At 41.8% G+C, this 15,356-nt stretch overlaps 1 pseudogene; it reads right to left on the reverse strand.

The window, feature by feature from the left end:
- Positions 1-4,520: 4,520 nt before the first annotated feature.
- LOC119924076 lies at positions 4,521-5,624 on the reverse strand (annotated as a pseudogene).
- Between the last annotated feature and the right edge of the window lie 9,732 nt (positions 5,625-15,356).

The following is a 15,356-nucleotide window of genomic DNA, read 5'->3' on the forward strand; positions in this document are numbered from 1 at the left end:
CGTCTATGCCACCCTCACACTTGGATTTGTATCCTTTATTCATCTACCTTCTAGCTCCACCAGCATTTAGGTACTGATCCATAATTTACTTTAATGTCTGTTGCTCCATCTAGAGTGCAAATTCTTGGTGGGCATGGGATGTGTCTATCAACTCTGTTGTATTGTACTCTCACCCAATTGTTTAGTATAGTGACCTGCACACGTGGACACTCAATAAATACCATTGTTTGATCAGAGATCATTTATGATGACACAGATAACCTCTATTCGCATAGATTCCATCTGATTAGATCTTTCCTCAAAAGATGCACTTGTTCCTTTACCAAAATCAGGCTACAGTTTGATGTTCCCTGGACTCCTGGATGTGGATCCTGAGGCAGGAACTAAATCTGAGTTTGTATCTATGCCTGTGTTTAGCTCAGTACTTAGCCCAGAGAAAGAGCTTAATAAATACCATAAAAATAATAGTAAATTAAAGTCATTTTAAAGACCAAATTTATGATATTGAGGGACTATAGACTACATCCCAGTTTAATGTTGGCTACATCTGCCTACATCAAGCGGGAATTAGTCTTGCAAAATCCCAAGTTTAGAGGTGGAAACTGATTATGGGAGAGTTCTGTTGCTTCAGATCGAGGTGCTTTTTGTTTTGTTGTTCATTTTATGGTGTTTGTTAACCTTGCATTGTATGTCAGGCACCGTTCTAAGTGCTGGAGCAGATACAAGATAATCAGGTGGACACAGTCCCTTTCCCATATAGGGCTCATAGACTTAATCCCCATTTGACAGATGAGGAAACTGAGGCACAGAGAAGTGAAGTGACTTGTCCAAAGTCACCTGGGAATAGAACCCAAGTCTTCTCACTCATATGCTCAGGCTTTTTCCAGGTTGTTGTTCTAATTAGAGATTACTGATCAAGACAGAGCCCCAGACCTCTGAACCCAATACAATCAGAACTTCTATCAGCATAGGTGGACAGAGCTTGAGTCTGGTTCAGAAAAAAGATTGAAGTTCAGGATGAGCTAGTGATCTCTCAAAAAATATTTTTGTAGGAATTTGAATTGATTGGGTTTACCAGAATCTGAATTTCAATTTTTGGCATTGCTAATGAGTTTTACAATAGACCATTGGTTAATTCTCATCAACAATGTATCATTCTACAAACAGTAAAGTAATTATTCAGATAATTGGCCAGGAAAATCTAGGCCTAAATGTCCTACCTTTCCTCTAAAATGAAGTTTGGGTTACTGATTTAATCACTTTGCAAAACCCAAGGTGAAGTAGAGAACAGTCACTTGGTGAATTCAGACAGTTCAAAACAAAGCAATCCACTTCTCTATCAGTATACCTGAGCAATTCAGACAAAAGTTTGGTTTGGAGGGTTTCCATCTGAATTATCTGGTTAACTGTGTAGACCTCTCTGTATATTTCAGGAGGATTTATCTCTGATCTGAAAACGCCAATTTCTTTTGGTATGGTGCTACCTGGAAAATTCAAAATTAAATTTACTAAACTCCCCACACTTCTCAAAAGACTTTGTGTTTTTTCACAAACCATTCAATAATCAATAATAATATTAATTAAAAATCTAGAAATGCATGAATTATAATATTAAGCTCGAGGAAGAAGAATTAGATAATTTCAGGCTCTGCCCCTGCCCCTCAAAAGACTCAGAATCTAAACAAGGGAGGAAATGTATTTCAGTTTCTGTCTCCCCTGTAGACATTGAACTCCTTGTGGGCAAATATTGTGTCTACCAAAGCTGTTACATTGTACTTTCCCAAGTGCTTAGAACAATGCTCTGCATACAGGAAGCATTCAATAAATATCATTGATTGATTGATTGAAAGACACGGATGGAAAAAATGTAAAACCAGGACCAACAGTAAAAGATTAATTTTTATGCCTCATCATCTCATCACTCCTCTCTGAGCCACAGTCTTTCCAATATTCTCTATGTTTAAAAGACGGAACTTGTTCCTAGGGGAGGGAAATGAGAGGAGAGCAACCAGCATGGTCTAGTGGAAAGATCATGGGCCTGGGAATCTGAAGGACCTGGGTTCTAATCTTGTTCCACCAGTTGTCTGCTGTATGACTTTGGGTAGGTTGATACACTTCTCTGTGTTTTAGGTATCTCAGCTGTAAAATGGGGATTTAGACTGTGAGCCCCATGTGGAACATGGACTGTGTCCAACCTGATTAGCTGGTATCTACCCCAGCTCATTGCATAGTTCCTGGCACATAGCAAGCACTTAACAAATGTCATTTTTTAAAAAAAGAAACTTGGTGTCTCGCTGAAGAGTGGCAGGGCCCTGGGCCGCCCCCATGAACTCAAGAATTTTGGTAGTGGGAGAGTGTCAAGCCCCCTGTGGAAAAGCAATTTGAAAGGTAAAATGTCACTGTGATGCAACTCGATTTTTCAAATAAATCTGAACCTGGCTTATGTTGCCCTATTGCCCAATGTAAATATACTAGTTCTCATAGATTCCAATTATAATGATCATATAGTGCCAGAGCATCAAGGAACCCACCTATCAACACCTCAGTCCTAGCAAAGAATGAACTGCAAAAAAGCAGTCATCCATTGAATGACATGATTCCCTTCTCATGGAACAAATCTGCAAGAGAAGCAGTGTTGCCTAGTGGAAAGATCCCGTGTCTGGGAGTCAGCGGACCTGGGTTCCAATCCTCCATCAATCCCTGCTATGTGAACTTGAGCAAGTCACTTAACTTTTCTGGGCCTCTGCTTTCTCATTCATAAAACGGGGATTAAGACTGTTAGCCCAATGTGGAACAGGGACTATGTCCAACCCAACTACTGTGTATCTACCCCAACACTTAGTACAGGGTCTGTCAGGTAGAAACCACATAACAAATACTATTTTTTTTTTAAAATTGTCTTAACTAAGGAGAAACAAGTTTATGAAGGAGAAACAGGCAAGAAAGAAATACGTGGAAAGACAAGATTACAGTATATGGTGATGGTGACACAAGTGATCAGTTTCACCTGACAAATCCAGGCTTAGATGTGACAAATATTGACTTTGAACCAGAAAGGTGACTTCTGTCACTTCGGAAATCAGGAAAATCCCTGAGGTTTAGACTCAGTCCCATGGCTGACAACTTCTTCAGGAGAGCAAGAGTGGAAAGAGGAGGAGGATTTTAGCAGATAAGCAAGCAGATTGGGTTTGAGAATAGCAAGCACGTTTAGAAGAACTAACATGTCAAAAAGATGATGCACATTTTAAGCCCTACTTTAAAATTCTGGGTTCTTTTCAATACTGCTTAGGAGGAGTTGAGACTTGTAGGAGCCCTGGTTTGAGGGAACCTAAATGTCCAGCCCAAAAATTTGTGCCGGTGTAAACAACAGCTGGATGCCCCACAGCTGAAAATCCATTGGACCCCTTCCCTTCCCACAGTATCTATGTTCAAAGTTATGAACGGTAATACAAATTATTATTTTAAAACTAATTAACAAAATTTCATGAGCAAACCAGAAAAGTGTCATTTGTCGCATTCTAGAATAATGACCCCATCCTATTTGATTGTAACTTCCTAATTCAGACTTCCACCAGGAATCAACCCCTCCATCGCAAACTCACAGTAGTCTACAGGCAGAAAAGCTATTGAAAATGATTTCTCATCCATCTCAACCCACATCCAACCTTACAGATGCACAAAGTGAAAGGTAGTTTTACCTGGAAAATATCGGCCCCATTTCCCACCTACACAGGTGAGACCGGATAAGCCTAAAGCTCTCAGAAACTGTCCCTTTGAAGATGTCCCAGTAAGTCATTCCCGGGTCAAAAAATTTGGATAAAGGATTGGAGCATTCATTCATTCAATCGCATTTATTGAGCACTTACTATGTGCACAGCACTGTACTAAGAGCCTGGGAAGTAAACATTGGCAACAGAGGCAGTCCCTACCCAACAACGGGCTCACAGTCTAGAAGGGGGAGACAGACAACAAAACAAAACAAGTAGACAGGTGTCAATACCATCAGAATAAATGAAATTATAAATATATACACATCATTAATCAAATGGAGTAATAAAAAAGATGTGCGAATAAAATTAATAGAGTAATAAATATGCACAAACATTTACAAGTGCTGTGGGGAGGGGAAAGGGGGGAGTTTGGGAGGGGAGGAGGAGGAGGAGAGGAAAAAAGAGCATAGAACCCACATGACAGGTAACACATCTTGCCCTGGCATATTTGTTCCAAATACATTCAAACATTGGCAAAAGTTAAGCCAAACCAGTTTCACTTGGAACCATCGGTTTCGTTTGGATTCACCATTCCATGGAAAAATTTCAAAGCCACGGTCTTTTTACCAGTTCAGGAAACTATTATTTGTGTTTAATTTTGAATCCATTAACTGACAATTTCTTTTTAACGGTAAAGTTACTAGTGGAAACAAACACTCAGAGCACCAAAAGACAACCCTTTCCTCACTCTGTTCCCTACCTGAAACTCCCTCCCCTTTAAAATACTCCAAGATACACCTCTTCCCATCTTCAAAATCTTCCTAATAACTCTCCAGGAAGCACTTTCCGGCTCCATAACTTTCCCATGGCATTGTTCACCTCTCCGGTCCTCAGAGTATACATCAAAGGGTTAAACAAAGGGGTAACGGTCGTATAAAAGACTGACACCAATTTACAGAGAAGGTGGTCTGGGGCCGGGTATATATGAATATACAGGGACCAAAGAATAAGGTGACCACAGGAATGTGGGAGCTGCAGGTGGACAGGGCTTTACGTATCCCTTCAGCCCCCTTCGACCTCAGTCAGTACAGGAGGACCACATAGGATGTCATAAGTACTACAGAACTCTAGGTATAGATGGCCTCACTGTTAGAAACGAACAGCAGTTTCGCCAAGTGAGTGTCAGAGCAGGCGAGTTTCATCAAGGGTTGCACATCATCATCATCATCATCATCATCAATCGTATTTATTGAGCGCTTACTGTGTGCAGATCACTGTACTAAGCGCTTGGGAAGTACAAGTTGGTAACATATAGAGACAGTCCCTACCCAGCAGTGGGCTCACAGTCTAAAAGGGGAGCACATCACATAAATGATGATCGATCACATTGGGACCACAGTATGGTAGGCTCAGGGTGAGGAAAAGCTGGATGGAAGAATGCAAGAAAGACCCTACCCAGGCTAAGCCTACCAGAAATCCACACAGATATTTATGCATGATGGTGGTGTAGAGGAGGGGCTTGCAGATTGCCACGTAGCAGTCATAGGCCATCGGAATGAGGACCAGGATCTCCATGCAACCGAAGAAATGAAGTGCAAAGAGTTGTGTCATGCAGCCCCCAAAAGTGATGGTCTTCTTATCTAAGAGAGAGTCAACAATCAATTTGGGGGCTGTGGTAGAGGAGAAACAGGCATTGGAAAATGACAAATAGGTCAGAAAATAGTACATAGGTGATTCAAGAGTTGGGCTAGTCTTGATAGTCAACACAATGAGGAAGTTTCCAAACAGGGTAGCCAAGTAAAATATCAGGAAAACAGCAAAAATGATGTTCTGCTTCTCTGGATCCTGGGTCAGTCCCAACAGAACAAATTCCATAACATTGTTTGGGATAGCCATGAGTTCAGTGTCCACGGAGCATTCAGTGTCCACGGAGCACCTCTTGGTGAAAACTGGTGTTCCTACAAAAATAAGAAACAAATTCTCATGAGCGCTACCTTGGGGCTGAGGCAGGATCTTATTCCAGGGAACAGGGACTGGCTCTCCACTATCCCGGGGAGATGGTGAACTTGGAAGAGAACAACATGACCATGACTTTGTAAAGTGAAAGTTTCTCCTTGAGAATATTTTTATTTTCATTCCAATCTGACGTTCTCATTGAAGAGTGTTTGGAGAGCCCCTAAATTTAGCAGCGTTGCTGAGAAGCAACGTGGCTCAGTGGAAAGAGCACGGGTTTGGGAGTTAGAGGTCATGGGTTCAAATCCCGGCTCCGCCACTGGTCAGCTGTGTGGCTTTGGGCAAATCACTTCACTTCTCTGTGCCTCAGTTCCCTCACCTGTAATATGGGGATAAAGATTATGAAACCTACATGGGACAACCTGATCACCTTGTATCCTCCCCAGCGCTTATAACAGTGCTTTGCACATCGTAAGTTCCTAACAAATGCTATCATTATTATATTATTATTAGCATGAGACGGAAATCTAGTTGTAGAAATGACTAGATCTGCAGACCAAGGGGACAATCTGTTGTGCACCTGTAGATATGTTTCTTGGAAAATTGGTTCATGTTCTTCTCTCAGTTCACACTGTTGTTGAGATTTTATTCATGCCACCCCCATTTTAATTTATGACTACTGAGCATTGCCTAATGGTTAGAGCGTAGGCCTGGGTATCAGAAGGACCTGGGGTATAATCCCAGTTCTTCCACTTGTCTGCTGTGAGACCTTGGTCAGGTTATTTAAATTCTCTGTGCCTCAGTTACCTATAAACTGGGGATTAAACTGTAAGCACCATGTGGGACATGGACTGTGTATAATATAATTAGCTTGCATCTACCCCAGTACTTAGTACAGTGCCTGACATTTAGTAAGCACTTAAATATCATTTAAAAAAATAGTAGGAAGGATCTAACCCTGGCTTCACCAAATATCTGCTGGGTGACCTTGGGCAAGTCATTTAACTTCTCTTTGCCTCAGTTCCCTGATCTGTAAAATGAAGACTTAATACCCGTTCTCTTTCCCATTTAGACTGTGAGCCTCATGTGGGACCTGATAAGCTTATCAGCACTTAGTACAGTGCTTAGCACACAGATATAACTACAATTGTTATTATTACTATTATCATTATTATTAAGGCAGAAGAATGGATGAAGTGAATGACCTGCAGAAATTTTTCATGTTTTGATTCTATAATTCTACAACTTAGTCTTCAGTTACTCAGTATTAACAACTGCACACATTTTGATTTACTTGCGTTTGTATATCATTATCTGAATTGGTATTTCCCCAATCATTCTGCTTGGGAACTTCTCTCAATTTCCCTGATAATCCATTCATCACCCAAACAACTGTTTACAGTACCTGTACTGAAAGGGCCCAAAAATTAACCGAAGGAGGCGAGCTTATCAAAACTGAGTTCAGAAAGAGTTTCAAATGTGCTGTACAGATAAAATGAAAAGAAACAAAAATAGACAGCCTGGAAAACTGATTTAAGGGAGTAAGATTAGATGAGCCATATGCCTAATCTAGAAGTCTGTTTCCATTATTAACACCAACGGATGCTTAGAAAAATAGTGTAAAGACTGCCTTCCTTGGCATCCACCCTTATGGTTACATTTCCCTCTAATAACCCATCATGGATCTATTATCTATTGCTCCAATCAATCAATAGAACATTATTTATTGAGTAGTTACTCTTTAAAGAGTCTGTACCAAGCATTTGGGAAAGTGTGATCGAGTTAGTAGACACAATCTCTGCCCTCAAGGAGTTTGCAATCTATTTGTGGAAACAGACACTAAAATAAATTACAAGTAATGTGAAGCAAACCGCTCAGGGTCACACACTGAGATTTTCCAGTACTCCACCTGTCTCGACTATTCATTCATTTCATTCAATCATATTTATTAGGGCGCTTACTGTGTGCAGAGTACTGTAATAAGCGCTTGGGAAGTACAAGTCGGCAACATAGGATGAAAGATTGAACCAGCAAGGTAGCAGTTTGGATGGAGAGGAAAAGGCGGATCTTGGCGATGCTGCGGAGGTGAGACCGGCAGGTTTTGGTGATAGATTGAATGTGTTGGGTGATGAGAAACCAGATTCTAGGATGACACCAAAGTTGTGGGATTGTGAGACGGGAAGGATGGTAGTGCCATCTACAGTAATGTGAAAGTCAGGAAGAGGACAGGGTTTTGGAGGGAAGATAAGGAGTTCAGTCTTGGACATATTGAGTTTTAGATGGCGGGCAAACATCCAGAAGGAGATGTCCTGAAGACAGGAGGAGAGACGAGCCTGGGGGGGAGGGAGAAGAGAGCAGGGGCAGAGATGTAGATTTGGGTGTCATCAGTGTAGAGATGATAGTTAAAGCCGTGGGAGCGAATGAGTTCACGCAGGAAGTGAGTGCAGATTGAGAACAGACGCGGACCAAGAACTGACCCTTGAGGAACCCCTGACCCTTGAGGAACCCCTATGGGAGGGATTATTGGAGGGACGGTCAAGCAGAGGCATATAAGTTCCATTTCTAGTTTATACAGTGGCTAGCGAGTAGAAGGCAATCTGCTACAAGTCAAAACTCACCTGTGCAGGGCAGCAGTGCCATGGGAGAGAGTTGAGGGCAGAGACCCAGATTTACTGCACAGAAGGAGGCAATGGTAAACGGCTTCCATATTTTACCAAGAGAACTCTACGGATACAGGTACCAGAACGACTGCAGGTGGAGGTGGGGTATTTTGGGAGAGACGTATCTATGGCGTTGCTAGAGGTTGGACATGACTAAACAGCAGTAAGACAAAAACAACAACAGGGGGAAGCAACACAGCTTGAAGACATGCATGTGGTTAGTCAGATACATAAGGAGGAATATCGAAGTGCTTGGGTAATGTGAAAATGTTGAAGTGGCTGTTGGTGGAGATGTAGGTTGGGGAAGGTGAGAGATTTGTCAGGGAAGGCCTCCTGGAGGAGAGATTTTAGATGTTTGAAGATGGGAAGAGAAGTGACCTGCCATATGTGAAGGGGGAGTGAGTTCTAGCAGAGAGGGTGATCATTAGCAAGAAATCAGCAGTGAGAAATGCGCACAATCTTGATCCTTCTTGAACTTTCAAATACCCTGACTTTCCCTCTAATAATAGTGATGGCATTTGTTAAGCACTTACCATGTGTCAGGCACTGTTCTAAGTGCTGGAATAGATAGAAGTTAATCAGATTGGACACAGTCCCTGTTCCACATGGAGCTCATAGTCTAAGTATGTGGGAGGACAGGTTTGAATCCCCATATTACAGATGAGGAAACTGAGGCACAGAGAAGTTAAGTGAATTGCCCAAGGTAATTGGCAGAGCTGAAATTAGAACCCAGGTCCTCTGTCTCCCAGGACTGTGCTCTTTCCACTAGGTCACATTGCTTCTCTGCTTCTCTAATAATGAGTAAACTATAACCCATAATTTTTCCAAAACTTTCTGATTGCTATTGGTACTTTCTGCCTTCACAACTTCCTTTAGTAACAAATTCCATATCGTTGCAGCTGTTCTGTGCAGTTTCTGTTTTAAGAGCAACTGACCATGCCTAAAGTATTCTTCCACTGTTTCAATGACTCTGCTCTCTACAGTTTAAAACATCTGAATTATACAAAATGGGATCAGCAATTATAGTTAAGAGTTCAAAATCTTACCTTGGACTCTGTTCTCAACAGTATCCTTGCATTAGTAACTGATCCAAGAAACATCCAGCAGTCGACAAATTAAAATTCAGGATTGTTTCCCAATTCTCGGTGTGAAATAATAGAGAGAAGAAAAGAATATTTCTGCTCTGAGAAGCCCCATGGCCTAAAGAAAAGAGCTCAGGCCTGGGAGCCAAAAGGGACCTCGGTTTTAATTTTGACTCCACCAATTACCAGTACTGTGACTTTGGGTGAGTCACATAACTTCCTTGTCAGTTTCAATTAGTCAACTGTATTCTTTCATTCATTCATTCAATCATATTTATTGAGCACTTACTGTGTGTACTAAGCACTTGGAAAATATAAATGAGCAATAAAGTACACTATAACAAGCACTGTAATAAGCACTTGGGAGAGTACAATACAAGACAATTAGCAGGCATATTCCCTGTCCATACCAAGCTCATCTATAAAACGGGGATTCGATACCTGTTCTCCCTCCTATGTAGACTATCAGAGCCTCATGTGGGATTGGAACTGTGTCTGACATGATTATTTTCTATCTATCCTAGTGTTTAATATAATGCTTGGCACATAGAAAGCACTTAACAAATACCACAGTTATCATTGTTACTCTTACTGCTGGTGGTGGCAAAAAGCCCTCTCAATAACTAGTCCTCTGCCACCTTCCTCAAACAGAGTCGTCCACACTGTACATTTGAAGGCAAAGGTCTGTTCTTTCTATTCAACTGGATATTTAAAGCCATTCCTTGAGTGTTCAGAAACCTGCACATCAGGCAAAACTCCTCACCCTCGGCTTCAAGGCTCTCCATCACCTCGCCCCCTCCTACCTCACCTCCCTTCTCTCCTTCTATAATCCAGCCCGCACCCTCCGCTCCTCTGCTACTAATCTCCTCACCGTGCCTCGTGCTCGCCTGTCCCGCCGTCGACCCCCGGCCCACGTCATTCCCCTGGCCTGGAATGCCCTCCTTCCCAACATCCACCAAGCTAGCTCTCTTCCTCCTTTCAAGGCCCTACTGAGGGCTCACCTCCTCCAGGAGGCCTTCCCAGACTGAGCGCCCTCCTTCCTCTCCCCCTCCTCCCCCTCTCCACCCCCCGCCTTACCTCCTTCCCTTCTCCACAGCACCTGTATATATGTATATATGTTTGTATGTATTTATTATTCTATTTATTTATTTTACTTGTACATATCTATTCTATTTATTTTATTTTGTTAATATGTTTTGTTTTGTTCTCTGTCTCCCCCTTCTAGACTGTGAGCCCACTGTTGAGTAGGGACCGTCTCTATATGTTGCCAACTTGTACTTCCCAAGCACTTAGTACAGTGATCTGCACACAGTAAGCGCTCAATAAATACGATTGATTGATTGATTGATTGATCGATTGTGTGTCTCTCTGTCAGCCCTCTAGGGGCTAGAGGTTTCCCCATGCAAAAGAGATTGCCAAAGAAGTCTAATATTCTATTTTCATTTGGTCAAATTCTCTGGGTCCGATTATGAAAGACGTAGATGGAAGGAACAGAAGAGGGTGCAGCCTTATGTTTTCCAATTCTTTGCATGAAGCTTCAAAGAGAAAATAAGAGCATGAAACATCAAAGATAAAGCTAGGAGAAAGGGCAGTTTTCTCCACTCAAAGTCCTCACAGTAGCTAACTCCCCTTGTTTTCCTTAATCCCTATGTCCCATCCTCAATCTCTATATTCCATCCACTTTTGAATTTACTAAATATTAATAGCCATTCATCGAAAACCTAGGATCTCAGAGGTCTCCTTCTGAGTTTCCAAAGGACTTAGACAGGAAACTGGCCAAAACAGCACAGGATCTCATTTTATCTTGATTACATCATATTCTAGAGAAATAATTTTGTGCTCTATTCTTTCACATGGAGACATTTTTTCAGCCAACTCAGGGTACAAAGCACCTCCTTGGGCATAAAAGGGGAGATGCAAATGCCAGCCAGGATGAATTGGGGTCAGCAGTAATCAGTCTATCAGTGGTATTTATTGAGTGCTTACAACGTGCAAGAGCACTGTTCTAAGAGCTTGAAAGAGAACAATATAATTAGCAGAAACATTCCCTGCCCATAGTGAACTTACATTCTAGAGGGAGAGACAATAGCCACTATTTCTGGGGCCCCTGAAATTCTTTCCCTTTCAACAGTTTTTGCATTGAATGTTACTTTCTTCAAAAATGTTCATCAAATTATTTAAGGTGCTTTTAAATCAAATCACATTACTTTAAAAAGACCATGAACTTTACCACATTAGATTTCAGATGTAAAATTACTTGATAGTTTTCTTTAAAGTATTTCCCAAAGGTCCCTATGTCTTTTTCCTGCTTTAATTCAGGCCTCCAAAGCAAACACATGTACATATGACAGTTACAGGCAAATCAACCTGTGAAGAAAAACCAGTTTTCCATTGAAGATGATGACTGTACTACAGGGGCTTTTAATTTGAACCATGCCCACTTCAGCCCCCACAAGCCTACATAAGCTGAGTATCGATGGATTTGACCACTCCTCCCAAACCTTCTAAATTCAAAGCCAATCATAACCATTCTGGCCATCAGAAAATTCAAGATTCTACACACCCGGTCTAAGCACAGGTTAAGGGGGACTTGAGCACACTTTGATTACCTGAAACATGCTCAATAAATAATTGGCATTTATTGAGCACTTACTGAGTGTAGAGCACTGTATTAAGCCCTTGAACACTGTACTAAGCATTCACACCACTGCTATGGCCTGAAAACCCTTCCCCTATGAAATGTACCGGTCACAGTCTTCCACCATTCCCTCCTTCATTTAATCTTCTCCTGGAATCTTAACCCAAGTAAGGATCCTATCCATCCCAAAGCTCCTTATTGAGAGCTTATGGTATACAGAACACTGTACTAAGCACTTGGGAGAACACAAATCAACACTAAATGCATATATCAATATGCAGATTAATGATATACATTGATCTATATACATTGCTGATTCATGAAACTACATATTAACCTCTCTCATTTTATTCTCTTGCCAATACCAATTGCATCCTGGTTCTTTCTGCTCTCACTATTAGAACATATCTGTGTCCTCCCAACTCCCCCATTACATGTATAAGCTCCTTGGGGCAGGGAACGTTTGATCTGTAGGATCAGTAGGGTAAGTAGGATCTCAATAAATACTATTGACTGATTGACTGAATAATTGATTGAGCCACCCAATTCCCTTAAGAGCTGCAGCTGTAGTTTAGCGAATAATGGGTACCTACAGAAAAGCTGAGTTTATAGAAACTCAAACTGATTAGCAGGAAGTTCACCAGAACTGTCGGAAAACATGCCTCTGATAAATCACAACTTTGCCTCTGAAGTGGGTATGTGGAGAGAGAGAGAAACTCTCCACACTTAAATCCTTACCAAGAGCTATAAAGCACTCATATACCTGGACCTCTCCTACCTCACCTCACCATTCTTCTACTACATCCCCGCCCACACACCGAGCCCCTCAAATGCCAACCTACTCACTGAATTTAGATCTCATCTATCTTGTGGCCTACCTGTCATCCAAATCCTGCCTCTGGCCTGGAACGTCGTCCCTCTTAATATCCGACAATTACTCTACCCACCTTCAAACCCTTATTGTAGGTACATCTCTTGCAAGAGGCCTTCCTTGACTAAGCCCTCCTTTCCTCTCTACCACTCCCTTCTGAGTCACCCTGACTTGCTCCTTTTATCCATCCCTGCTTCCATCTCCACAACACTTATGCACTTATCTGTAATTTTATTTATATTAATGTCTGTCTCCCCCTCTACACTGTGCTCTCCTTGTGGACAGGTAATGTGTCTGTTTATTTGTTGTATTTTACTCTCCTGTGCGTTTAGTACAGTGTTCTGCACACAATCAATTCTCAATAAATATGATTGACTGACTGATTCAGAAGGGAGAGAGGCACACACAGATGAATTTCTCCCAAAGGCCTAGATAAAGTCCCAGATTTCTGGAGCTCACAATGAAGTAGGGCCTTTGATGGGTTGTGATGAGAGACTCTGAGACCCTGGGTAAGGCACATATTCATTCATTCATTCATTCATATTTATTGAGCGCTTACTGTGTGCAGAGCACTGTAGAGCACTTGGAAGTACAGAGCCCCTGACCACAAAAACCAGTCCTAAATCAAGATCGAGATTCAACATGGAACCCAGTGTCGACCTTACTTTCTTCCAACAGACTACTGACCCACTCCCCACAACTAATCTGTCCTTACCTCACCCTCTCCTCACAGTCTTCTTCTCTACTCTTCCCTCTGAGATTTATTTTTTTTTAATTGTATTTCTTAAGTGCTTATTAAATGTCAGGTACTATACTAAGTGCTGGGGTTGATACAAGATAATCAGGTTGGACACTGTCCATGCCCCATGTAGATCTCACAGTCTAAATCCTTGAAACTGAGGCACAGAGAGGTTTGCCGTCTTGCCCAAGGTCACACAGTGAACACGTGGCAGAGTCAGGATTAGAACGTGGATTCTCTGACTCTTTCGCCTAGGCCACCCTGCTTCTCAGAGTTTTATCAGCAACTTCAAAGTCTTTCTTTCTTCACCGGAGATTGGGAAAACATTTTTCTTTCTGATTGGTCTCTTCACTTGTGGCAACCCTGAGACATGCTTACTCTACCGGTTCTCCATGGAGGAGTGGAGCAAGGCGAGAACAAGCATACCATGCACCCCACCATGGAGGGACACATCTCCCTCCCAGCAGGACCCCTCCCATTAGTGTCAGCGCTAATCTTTGTGACATGGAGATGGCTTTGCTTTTTCTGTCTTGAAATTGTTAAATAAGATGGAGAAATCCAACCTTACTTTGGGGACCATCTTGCCAAAATCAGCTTGTCTGGTCATTTTACTTCAGGCCTGGTATAGCTACCCTCATTCATTGTTCGTTTAGTCACAACTCGAAAGGGTCTCAGTAACATTCTGCTCTCCCATGCTTCTAGCATCCAAATCCTGTGGACTGACTCAAATCCTCCCAAGCACCCCAGACCCCCAAATCACGACACAATTCTTAATATGAGCAAACATTCCACTGAATCTTCAAGCCACTCACCCATGTCCCTGGTCCCCACAATAACATAAGATTAGGATTCAAAAATGGGACCTGCAAAATGAGTTTGACTGTGAGACCCATGAGGTTCACAGACTGATTCTAACTGGATTTTCTTGTATCTACTCCAGTGCTTATTACAGTGTTTGACATTAACAAATACTACAATTTTTATTACTATTGCTGTTGTTGTTTTTAGAGAGTCCACACCTTGAAAAACATATTCCAAGTAGTGGAGAAGGAGAAGTGAACAGCCCAGTCCTTGCCCTTTCCCTTACTTGGAAATGTCTTTAGGTCAATGCCAAAAGCTCCACACTTGGCAATGCTTGGCACATGATAAGTGCTTAACTAGTACCATAATTATTATTTGAAGGCCCTAGAAGCAGAATTCCTTATTCCCCAAGCCCTAACACCCTCCCTCCCCAGCCTCCCTCTCCCCCTTCCCCTCACACACTGCCAGGGAAAGCCCAGGAGTTGATTAACAAATTCTAGGTTTAATCAAGGTCACTTTCCTGGAACAGCGGACTTTAATTTGATAGTCAGAATGGTGAACAGGGAGATGATTCTGAGCATGAAGTCTAACTAGGAGATAAAACTAAATCTAGAATCACTATTATTTACCCTGGGGTTCGCTCATCAGCAATTCATTACAAAATGGAATAGAGTTTTGCAAGATCACGAATCTTATTAACTTTGAACAATTTTTCTTCATGGTGGAGAAATGTGGGACGGTTTTATGCTGTTCAAATCACAGAGCTAAAAGGAACCTTAAGTTCTCTACTTACTGAACATAGTAAGCACTCAATAAAAATGATTGAATGAATGAATGAATGCCCTTTTGTGTAATCCCTGCCCTTTCCTGACTAAACCATCCAAAACAGATGAGTGTCTAAG

Source organism: Tachyglossus aculeatus, unplaced genomic scaffold, assembly GCF_015852505.1.
Source record: "Tachyglossus aculeatus isolate mTacAcu1 unplaced genomic scaffold, mTacAcu1.pri scaffold_78_arrow_ctg1, whole genome shotgun sequence".
Classification (NCBI taxonomy): Eukaryota; Metazoa; Chordata; class Mammalia; order Monotremata; family Tachyglossidae; genus Tachyglossus; species Tachyglossus aculeatus.